The sequence below is a fragment of the Pelmatolapia mariae genome, linkage group LG22 (assembly GCF_036321145.2).
Source record: "Pelmatolapia mariae isolate MD_Pm_ZW linkage group LG22, Pm_UMD_F_2, whole genome shotgun sequence".
In the NCBI taxonomy this organism is placed as follows: Eukaryota; Metazoa; Chordata; class Actinopteri; order Cichliformes; family Cichlidae; genus Pelmatolapia; species Pelmatolapia mariae.
In genome coordinates this window covers 19,650,935-19,662,660 of record NC_086245.2, presented here as the reverse complement: position 1 = coordinate 19,662,660, position 11,726 = coordinate 19,650,935, and the positions used below count along the sequence as shown (strand labels likewise).

The following is an 11,726-nucleotide window of genomic DNA, read 5'->3' as shown; positions in this document are numbered from 1 at the left end:
ATAAAACAATGAAGTATCAGAACTTTTTCTCTAATCTTAGACATTTATTTTTTACAATTCCGAGTCCAAAGAATCGTGATGACAGATCTCTTTCATTTGAAATTGTACTTCCCTTTTCTTCTATTAAGAAATCTGAGGGATTAAATGTGTAGTCCAACTTCTTTACACTGACAAAAAGGGGAGATTCCCTCTGTCCCTGCTCTGTGGACAGGGTAGTTGTTGTTGTTGTTGTTGTTGTTGTTGTTTTGTTTTTTTTTAATGATTTCTGTGAGAGGGGATGTCTTTAATATGACCCTGTGGAGACCACAGCTGTAGCTGAGTGCAGAAGCTCCACCCACCTACTGTTCAAACTACCTGAAAGACAACAAATCAAAAGCCTTAAAAGGAGCAAGGAGGAGAGAGGAAAAGGCTCATTTCAGACAGTGAATGAACTGAGAGTTTGCACCAAGTATGGTGTAAATGAATGTTTTTCAACTTTAATGCAAAGCAAATCTGGTGGTGTCTATGCATAAAAATGTGCAACAGGAAATGAGCATAATAGGTTCTCTAGAAACATTCCAGCTCTATAGTGACAAAGTCTGTGAGAAAGGAATCATTTCAGGGAATTCACAAAGTTGTTGTCATGTGTCATGGACGCTGTAGCCGGGCGTCACTCCTTCCCGAAACCGAATGAGTGTTTCCAGGTGGGCGATTCAGGGATCTGATTGTTCTGACACTGTCTGGCCTTCATGTGAGAAAATAGTTTTTGACTCTATAGCTCATGTTGCCTTTGACTTGATGGGGTTTTTTTTGTTTTTTTTTAGAAACTTCACAGAGAGGCTGTCCATTAAAAATTACACAGCACAGTAATGGGGTGACCTTTATAGCCAAGCAACATTTTTCTTTTGATCTTGTCCTGCTAGCGGCCTGACGATACTTAAAAACGGAATAGTTTTAGCACACTGGACAGGAATCCATGCTCTCTGTGCTTAGCTACCATCAAGAAGTCTTCAAATTGACTCCTCTAAGAGCAGATTTGCATGCAGACCAACAGTAGCTACTTAAAACAAGCATTACTCTTTAAGCTACAGTTGAGGAAGTCTGCTGCTTCTCTTCTTCTAAACTACACACATTCCCTCTTCCTAATGACCCTGACAGAGACAATTACAGTAGACCTACAGGGAACAAGCAGGCAAGATTTCCATTTAGATTTGAGACTTAGGCTTTCTGAATAGCTCATACACAGGGGACTGTATGTGTTTGTGAGAAATTACAGATCCATCAAAGAGTAACAGATAATGCAGCCATGAGAGCGTTTTAGTTGCTTACTGAGAGCATGGATCTCTCGTCATACTTGACTCTTTTCTCACTTGCTTTCTGCAGCAAATTTCTTTTTTTCTAGACGCTTGGGCCAATAAACGAGGATAAATCAGCTTCCCTGAAACATTTTGTTCCGTGTTGACTTCTCTCTCTCTCTGTCTCCCTGTCTCTCGCTCCCTCTTTGAGTAGCACAATGAATCTCCCAGATGAGGTGCAGTCACAGAAAGCAGCTCTGAGGGAGGTTATGCCACGTAGAGAGAATTTGGTCAGTGGAGAGGCTTTATTAAAGCACTCTGTCTTTTTGGACAGGGTGCAGGTCAGACAGGCTGCCAGACCCGAATCTCTGTGCTGATTGTGTTTTAGCCTCAACATGCAGTCCAGATTGGGAGCATTTGAACAGTTGCACATGTTTCATTCTTCAAACTCGGTGTCTCTCTGCAACATTCACTTTCAGATCAAATAAAAAATACACTAAAGGGCCAAGTTTCATCTTTAAGTTAGTTCACATCAGTTTGTTAGGAAATTGTTTTCATTCATGCCTACGCTCACTGGCCTCTTCATTGGGTACACCTGCCCGACTGCTCGTTAGCGCAAATCAGCCAATCACATGGCAGCAACGCATTTAGATGTGGTCATGGCAACCTGGTGAAGTTCAAACTGAGCATCAGAATGGGGAAGAAAGGTGATTTAAGTGACTTTGAATATAGCATGGTGCTTGGTGCCAGACAGGCTGGTCTGCTGGGGTTTTCCCACATAACCATCTCTGGGGTTTACAGAGAACAGGCCAAAAAAAGGAAGTATCCAGTGAGCGGCAGTTCTCTGCTTGGAAATATCTTGTTGATGCCAGAGGGCACGGAGAAATGACCAGAGTGCTTTGAGCTGATAGGAGGGTAACAGTAACTGCAACCAAGTTATGCAGAAGAGCATCTCTGAACACACTATATGTGAAACCTTTAAAATGATGGGCTACAACAGCAGAAGAACGCGCTGGGTGCCACTCATGTCAGCAAAGAAGAGGAAACTCACAATACACCTCACACGGGCTCCCCAAAAATTGACAGTAGAAAACTGGTGAGACATTGCCTGATCTGCTCAGTCTCGATTTCTGCTGTGAAAAACAGGGCCAGAATTTGTTAAACAACACGAAACCATAGATCCATCCTGCCTTGTATCAGCGGTTCAGGCAGGTAGTGGTGGTATAATGGTTCTAGGGATCATTTTGTGGCTCATTTTGAGCCCTTTAGTACCAACTGAGCATCATTTGAGCACCACAGCCTGCCTGAATATTGCTGCCGGCCATCTCTATCCCTTCATAACCCCAGTGTACTCATCTCTTGATGGCTGCTTCCAGCAGGATAACGCTTCATGTCACAAAACTCAAATCATCTCAAACTGGTTTCTTGAACATGACAATAAATTTACTCTGCCTTTGGGATGTGTAACAGGCAATTGACCAAATGGATGTGCAGCTGACAAATCTGCAGCACCTGTGTGATGCTGTCATCCATCGGCACCTTGTTGAATTTATGCTAGGAAGAATTAAAGCACTCCTAAAGGGAAAAGGGAGTTCAACCTGGTAAGAGTATAAGACTTTAGGTTAGCTGTGTGTGGATTCAACTTGTAATTTGAAGTTAATAATGTATTTCCAGACATTAAAGGTTGTTATTTCCCCCAAAATAGGCAGCTGGGTTAATTTAAAAACAACAAAGGGCAGGGATAGCTCAGTAGGTAGAGTGGTGGCCCCATCATCGGAAGGTCGGGGGTTTGAATCCGCTGAACGGCCACCCTGAGGTACCCCTGAGGAAGGTACCGTCCCTACACACTGGGCGTCCAATGGCTGAGTGAATGGGTTAAATGCAGAGAGGAATTTCCCCACGGGGATCAATAAAGTATACATTATTATTATTAAAAAGCAGGTGAACACATGAAAATAATAAAATGTTATACAGTGGAATACAAGTTATCTGGATGAGTGGATTTGTGTGTTTAAGAAAACCCTCTTTTATGTCTGCAATATGTCATGAGTCCTTGTCAACGATCAAGCAAAGACCTCGAAGCCTCGGAGGACTCACAATTACAAAAAAGCCCTGCATCATTTTGAATCCAATTTCTGTGGGATGCTGAAAGAAAACATGAATCTGTCACACAAAAAAAAAAATTCATGTATAGAGCGAACTGAAGAGAACAAGGAACGACTCACTAGCCGAAACACCCATTCATCATCAGACTCGGTGGTGCTTCTGTTTGAGCATGTATGGCTTGCCAAAGGAACTGGCACGCTGCCATCTATTGTTATTGTTGGTCTATTGCTGGATGTAACAGGGTGGTCTATATGAGCATTCTGTGTGCTCTAATTAAGCAAAATGCACTGAAACCCAGTGGACAACGCTTCATTATTAAACAATGATCCTAAATCCTGGCCCGTTTAATCACTTGATCTCAGCTTGAATGAAGACAAGTCTAAAGGTAAGAGCATCGTGTTTAGGCAGGTAAAATCTGATTTTGACGTTCTCTGCTGAACACCAGTCTTCTGTTAACAATCAAATCAAATCTGAAGCAAAGATATGCAGCTCTTCAGATACTTATGGTCTGGATTTGCTTTCCAAAATATGGGAGGAAAAAAAGAAAGTAGACAATTAAACCTTTATGAGCAGATCTGCTGCACTTAACTCATGAATAATAACCTTGTTTGCCAAAAGGGAAAATTAAGCAGCACCAAGGCTTCCCTCTGTTTTGATAGTGTTATCTGATATGACATTAAAGTTTCACACCAGACGTGCAGATGAATGGAGGTTGGCCCACTGTTTGTGAAACAGGATGTGTCCAAATCAGAGCGAGTTACACAAGTGACAACTGACATCTATAAAAAGAAATCAGTCCAGTGCTTACCTTCTGAGTGCAACGCCAGAAATGAGAGTGACTCTGCAGTTTTACCGGCTTGCACTGTGAGTTTCCACTTGATTGAACGCATCATGCAATGCTTTTTTAGTAGTGTGGGCTGTCTTAAAGAAATAGAAATAGAAGATGAAAATATGACCTCATCTCTGAGCCCTTCGATTTGCTCTTGAGCCCTCTCAAGTTAGAGTCGGGGATCCAAAGGTCACAGTGACCGAATGACGCAAATAACACAGAGGGATAAAAGAATGCTTTTGTTTGCTTCAACCAAAAGAAAAGCAGCAGTAAGTGCTGTTTAGAATATATTACACACCATATAAAGCATGCTGAGTGTGCTCACGCAGCATTCATAGGTCAAACAAAGATTTATTATCTGAGTCAAATCTGTATGCTTGCACAGAAAAACAAAATGTGTTGACGCATCTTGAAAAACCCATAAAAATATCTGTTTTCTTCCTCTTACATTTTTGGGTCAGGTGTGCCTGTCCTCGCAGCCTATTTATGGAGTCAGATTGGGTGTGAAGTCGAGGACGAGGGCTGCCATTTAAATGGGCCGAGCTTTGCATCCTGTGTTTTTGCAGAGAGAAAAATAAACAGAATGAGGGACTAAGAGATTTCTGCTGGGTGTGTCGCTCCAGATTGTTTGCCAGGACGAACAGGGCTCCTGTATTAATCCTCCTGCTGCTGCTCCCACTGAGTGGAGACGAGGACGAGCTGCAGAGCTGCCTGCCACACACACTCTTTTTCTCTTTCAGCCACAAATGCCACTCATTCTGGTACCAAGCACAGCAGGTAATTAATGATCAAAATTAAAGGGACGCCGTGGCTCGGAGATGCTGCAGTCTTTACAGAGTGCTTGCAACATTATGCTCCCAGACATAAAGTAACACTAGAAGGTCATAATCCCACCCTCCAAACAGGAGGACATTCAATAACCATGAATTATTGAAAGCACTGTTCCCGTTTGCCTTTCCTTTCCCGGGAGACTGAAGGCCGATCTGCTTTTGTTTCATCAGTTACTGTGAAACAAAAAGACGTCTCCTTCAGATTTGAGTTGTTTGTCAGGTATAATCTGTTCAATCGTTGGCGTAGCAGGCCCACCATTTGTCATGTTGGTGTAGGCTCACTCGGGGAGGCAGAAGTCTTTTCTAATATTTCATTTTTTCCTAAATTATTCTCAGCTGAAAAATAAGCGCGTATTTATTTTCAGCCTTGTAAATTCTCTGTGCAAAGTCATTAATGATGAACTGCAAAGTACATTTAGTCCTCTTGAGGAGACAGTCCCTTCTTTATCAAGAATGATGTCTTTTTTAAGGATCATAGTTACCAAAAGACATCAGGGAAAATCAGCGAGAGCATGAAGCAACATTTAAGTATATGATGTAACACAGACTATTGTCTTCTGCTCTTTTCTTCTCTAATCAGTGTTTTCTTCCAGCCTGTTTTTTTACTCTTTTTAATAACTGCCAGATAGCCTACACATATGATTTTACACGTGATCCATATTGGGTTTTAATGTCATTTTTGATTGCCCTGCTTGTAGGAATATAAACAAACAGTAACAAACATAAATCAGAGAAGAAGAAAATACATCAAATACACACCATTTGTTGTCATTTTCTCGGAAAGTGTGCTTTATTGTGCAAGAATGTTATAACCGATGAACAAAAATCAAACTGGGATGGTCATCTTCTTGCTTATCTGGCAATTAATCTAATCCAACACTGATATTAAATGCTTTTGGGATGATAAATTGATCTTTATAGCACATATATTGAAGGACTCATAAGAAAAGATGCTTCCTGTTTCCTCAGCTTCCACATTTCTGTGATATTCCTGTTAGGTGATTTTGCTCTTGCATCCTTATCCAACACACTACATACACTTACACACACCCATACACACCACTGTCACCACACACTCCCTCACTACATGTTTAGGTAAATAAATTGACAGGGGGGAATGAGGAGAGGATTACTTTTACAGAGTGAAGGTTTCCACTCAGAAATACTCTGTAAAACAAGAATAAAGTTTTCATTTCCCTTTCTGTATGTTGGCACTGGACTTAAAACTGTTATTAACCAAACCGAGCTGAGCTTTGGGGCTAAAATAGTGAAATAACGATTTTCCATCCTTTAAAAAAATAAATAATTACTAAAAAGTCCCCTTCCTCCTGTTAACCAGTGACTGCTTGAGTTCTGCTGCTGTCGTGCATTCGTGCATCCTCTGTTTGGCAACACAAGCCAGCCAGCAGACGGCAGAAGAAAAGAGGAAGTGGAAACATCAGCACTATCTCTACGGCAGAGGAGGGAGAGAGAGAGGGAGAGGAAACACCAGTGAGTGACACGCTCTCACACACACGGACACACACACTCGCTCTCTCACTCACAACACACAACTCCGGACATCGGCGCCTTTTAGTGGAAGAAGCGTCCTCGCGTCGTCAGGTTGGTGAAAGCCCCGTTTCCCTCTTCCTGCAGAAATGTTGTTGTTGCTGAAATTCCGTCTCACTTCCTTCGCGTTGTGGCGCTAAATGTTCCTGGGGGGTGGCTCGCAGTGTTTTTGTGTGTTCGCTGCGCTCTCGCCACGGCGTGCCCGAGTGTCTGTGCGTTACACCGGAGCGAGGCAGCGAGTGTGCCTGCGCTCACGGCTCTCTCCTCCTGCCTGTCGCTACTTTGTTTTCGGTGGCCTCACAGCGGCTCCGGGCGCTGTTATTTTATTGACATGCTCTTTCTGATTTTCTTTCTTTTTTTTTAAGCATCACTGCTCTCTCTCTCTCTCTAACATGCATGTTGAACTGCGATGCATAAATGAAAGTGCCAGTAAACCCAGGCTTTGTCCTCGGTTTAGTTTCTTGTTTTTCCGCTTTCTTGAAACAAGTGCACAGCAACGCTGCAAGTTGCGTGTTTGCTGCAGATATACAGCCAAGAAGCAGCAGAGGTCTCTGCTTTTCCCGGCTTGTGTGATGGAAGTGCATGCTGCTGATGGTTAAATGCAAAAAAAGAAGAAAAAGAAAAAGCTGTACGTTTTTCCCCCCCTAATTAAAGAGCTGCTTTAATTGTGCGCGGTGTGTAACTCCAGCCCTGCACGCTGGCCACACCGCGGGCCTGTGATTAGGCAAGAGGAGGGAGAGAAGAAGCCGGACAGCCTCTGATGTATGCAGAAGCTCTCTGCTATCCTCAAAACGGATCAGAACCTGCGATTCCAACATGAGCTTCACTCACACCCTTTAAAGCGGTTTCCTTAACGTCTCTCTTTTCACTTCCGGTGGGTTTTAACCTGACCTCCCTCCTCAAATCAATGCGTTTTAATGAGTGTTGTTTCCCAAACTTCTCATTAGTCTTGCCCCTTAAAAAATAACAAAAAAAAAATGAAGAAGAAGAATCTGTTGTCACTCCTCCCCTTGCACTGGCTGGATATCCAATCTCTTTGGGTAGAAAGACAGTAGTTAATCAGTTTTTCGTCATTGCCGATTTAATAACCTTCTGCTTTGTTACTTTGTTTTCCTGCCTTACTCCTGTGGAAAGCAACAAGACGTTAGACCACATTAGACCTCTGTTTGCAAAGATATGGCCCTAAGTAGCTCTCCTTCTTCTTCATTACCGCAGAAAGTATGTTAATATTGTAGATAAACAACACAGGGGCTGGGTGCATCATTCCCAAGCATTACGTCTCCAAATTGCTCTTACGAGGAAAGACTGTGGAGTAGATCAGCTAATGTGAGATCTATATCAATTTTGATTTCATTAAAATGTGATATCAAATGTTCTTCCAGCGTAGCCGGCGGATATCTGGATGTATTGGGCCCAAAGCTTCCTGTTGTGTGCGGTGGTCATAATCTAATAATGGATCCAAATGCATTACTCAAAGTAATTAAAAGCCTAAATGCCAATCAAAGGATAGCTGATGATTTTGTGACTTTGATTCTTCCGGTGCATGTATTTATTTTTTTAGTTCTCCCTACAGATTGTTTACTGTTTGCAGCCAAACCCAAAAAAAGAAAAAGCTTCTGGCACTGAAATCTTGTCTCTTGTCTGCAGATTCTATAAATTCATAAGCAGATATGTGTGGATTGGAGTGATTATTATCTCAACGCCTCATGCTGTGATTGAGAGTGCACGGCGAAGAGGTAGAAATCAGTGAAAAACAGACTCAGACTCCATAGGCTAAAGGGGTGTAATGGATGTTAAATCTGAAAAAAACTCCTGTAACAGGATCGCTGTGACTTGATTCCGATGTGCAGCTACAAATCCATCGCACTGTGTTTTCCCTGCAGTGAAACGAGAAACAGTTCCATAATGCTTCCCTGACAATGCTTTTAAACCTGTGATATAAGATGAGGCGGATGGAATCCATGCTGAAGATGAGAAAATCTACCAATTTGATGCCACGAATCCCACTTTTGTAACCACCGTTTCATTATTCCTCCCTCACTTCAATCTGTAGCTGTTCTAAAAAGACCTCAACAGCAGACAGCTCGGCGTGTCTCGGCGCTGTCCTCGTCGCATCAGTCATCGTCGCATCAGTCATCGTGCAGCCCTGGGTCTGCGCTGTTGTCTGCGTTCGGACCCTCTGCTCCTCTGGGCAACTTCTGGCAGAGTGAGAGCTCGTTTATACGCCCCGTTAGCCGCCAAAGACGTCCCTGTTGTGATGGAACCGCAAGCATGTTGGCATCATCGTGTCATGGCGAGATTGTAGCCTAGAAGCAAAAGCACTGGGACACACGCAGTCGTTACACTGGAGATGCAGAACTTGACCAGAAGGGATTCAGTGGAGTCATTTTTCCAGTAATAATGTCCATAAGAATATTATTGTATGCATTTTTTTTCACTTTTCCCCTATATGTGCACCTCGTGATTTCTTATGACTGTGAGTTACAGATTTTCAGCAGAGGTCTGGTACAGCTTTACCACTCAAAGAAGGCCATTTATGAGCCATACTGGGGAACAGAGCGCTACCTGTAGCCCCATCACCCTGGCTGTGAGGTTCACCGTGTTAGTCCAGCAGCGTCATATTTCAGGTTTACGTTCACACGAGGGACCCGTGTGCTTAAGTTTTTATCAGCCGCGGCAAACCTTCATTTCTTGTTAGCTCCCCTCGCCCGAGTAAATATTTCTTTAGCTCTGCAGGGTTTTAAAAATCAGCAGTAGAAATGGAGTGTTGCAACACAAGAGCAAAACAAAGTTGGATGATGAAATGCGGCAGCAGTGACTCACCAAACAAACTGATGGAATTAAAATTGAGTACTTGGGCCTTTTTTTTTTTTTTTTTTAATCCTGAAATATAATCCAGGAAATCAGATTAGTACACAGAGGCTGAGATGGAGAGGCATTTGGGGAGAGGATGGGTGCCTGCCCTCGCCTCTTTGACTTGCATCACATGTGAGATCCTTCTCTGTACCCATTTGACGCTCCCTACTGTTTGGCATCTTCTCACCACCTCCTCAAGTGCAACCCTGCTAATTTCCTACTCCTCACGTCTGACAACCCCCCCTCGCCTTTTTCTTATTAGCTTGCTCCCTCGCTTATGTTTCCTTTCTCACACATGCAATCCGTCTCTTGCAGTTTCCTCTCAGCTGCGCACTCTCACGTTGCCCCCCCCCCCCCCATTCTACTTTTTCACTCTCTGTTGTTGCTCCCCAAGGGAAGCCGAGGTATGTAAATTGTTTTCTCCCTGATGTATCCCGAGCTTACTGCTTGTTCATCTTAAGCTGCAACCACATAAATGCAAGTTGTTCCTAAAACAACGCTTTTAAAACTGAAGCGATCTTTATCCCACGAGTGCTTTTAGCACCTGTTCAGAAGCAATCTCGGGCTATTACAGTGAGCTGCCGTTCAGGTACAGTGAACTCGTGAAAATGCAGGACACAAACTGACTATTAAGACCCCATCAGTCTCTGTCATTCTGTCCAAAGACTCTCTGCTTCTGTGTGACGCCAGTAAAACTCTATCCTGGAGTTCTCAAACTGAAACAAAGGAAGTAGCATTTCCAAAAGTCTCAGTTTTGGGAGTTCTGAAATGCAGGATTGCGTAAATATAGTAAAAGTCATGTGTTTTAGAGCAAAAACATATTAGTGTGGTTGTGAAATATGAACTGAGCTTTAAGCTTCACAACTTTCTATGCCTTTTTAATAGACGTTTAACATTATTATTAAAACAAAAAGTCCCTTTAAAAAAAAATCCTTGCTGTTATCCTTGCTTCCACTGGTCATAGATAGGCCTGTCATTGTACAGCTTCAGGGGAGATTAATTTGCAGTTCCAAATTAGTTGAATGTTGCCTTGCATAATTGCTCCCTGTGGTATGAAGTTAATTAAAACAGTACGTAGGTACTGAAGGTGCAGTGGGGAAGTGCCAGACAGCCAATCAGACATAGATGGGTGAGAAGAGATCTCATCGGTACTGCTGCCATGTTCTGCTCTTTACTTTACTGATTGTTGCTTCGGGCTAAGTTCAGAGCCGAACAACTCGATGAGAGTAAATGAGAAAAAACTGATGGAGAGTCTTATTGTTTTTTACGACAAACCTTGATGTCTTGGCGGTTGCATAAGGCAACACGCTCGTGGGTACGTTTTGACCCTTAACCTTGGTTGGGCTTGTGTAACTATACATATCCTGCTCCTCGGGCGCCGAGCCCATCCATTCTCAGAATATGAATCAGTTTAAGCGTAGACCATCCACTGGTGAATTTTTCGGTCCAAGTCTAGACTTCATGCGGCACGAAGCGGCCCTAGATGACCCAGAAACTCATACGGATCCCTCTGTATGCTCGCTCTGCCCGCTGCATTCCAGCCGTGGTACTGCCGCAGAGCTCTGTAAATACTGAGTGAGAGGTTAGCCAGCTCTCTTGCTCTGTGTTTGTGGTATTTAGCATCTCTTAGCTAAGAGGCTCTCAGGCTTAGAGCCTACTGACCCAGTAGGATAAATGAATAGATAGCCTCTCTGTCTACTATATCCCCACTTAGCTGTGCGAGAGGCTCGAGATGATTTTACATTTATAACTGGCCACTTTTTCAGATGGCCCAACTGTGAGTAGGCATTAGGGCCTGCTGTAGTTGGATCGTGCTCACGTGCTGTGTGTTTTCAGCATCACTCGGTGCATGAATTATGGCACGTGTGCACAGGTGCTGCAAAGATTTGCAAAATTCTCTGCTGTGTCAGTTTTTATTTCTCTCCACTGCTTGCCTGTGTCATTTTCACAGCTGCTCGTGTGTCAGTATGACCCAGGTGCTTCAACCAGGTTTTATTATGTTGTAAACTAATTATAGCTCCCCCCCCCCCCCCTCTGTGTCTCTGAGCCCTTTGGGTGGTGTTTAATATTACAGGTCACCACCTAATCTGTCTTTTGGTGTCCATATATCGATGGTTGTATCAATACTTCTTTTCCCTCTTTCTGTCAATCCATAAAAATATGATATGCCAACATTAACTGAAGAACACACAAGTCACTGCTGAGTCCTGATCTCAGTAATTTAAAAGGAATCAAAGTTGGGAATGTAAATCTCTTTAGGTATATCTGGCCGGTAGGTGCCCT

The 11,726-nt window shown here is 43.1% G+C and overlaps 1 protein-coding gene across 4 annotated transcripts in view; it reads left to right on the top strand.

Moving 5' to 3' along the window:
- The first annotated feature begins 6,499 nt into the window (after positions 1 to 6,499).
- Positions 6,500 to 11,726, top strand: part of elmo1 (engulfment and cell motility 1 (ced-12 homolog, C. elegans)) — a 105,049-nt gene continuing 99,822 nt past the window's right edge. For 3 of the 4 annotated variants that reach the window (XM_065470976.1, XM_065470977.1, XM_065470974.1), the window contains exon 1: positions 6,500 to 6,641. The gene's annotated coding sequence lies outside the window, so the exon portion shown is untranslated. The remainder of the gene's footprint in view (positions 6,642 to 11,726) is intronic. The other variant, XM_065470978.1, reaches the window with a different exon arrangement.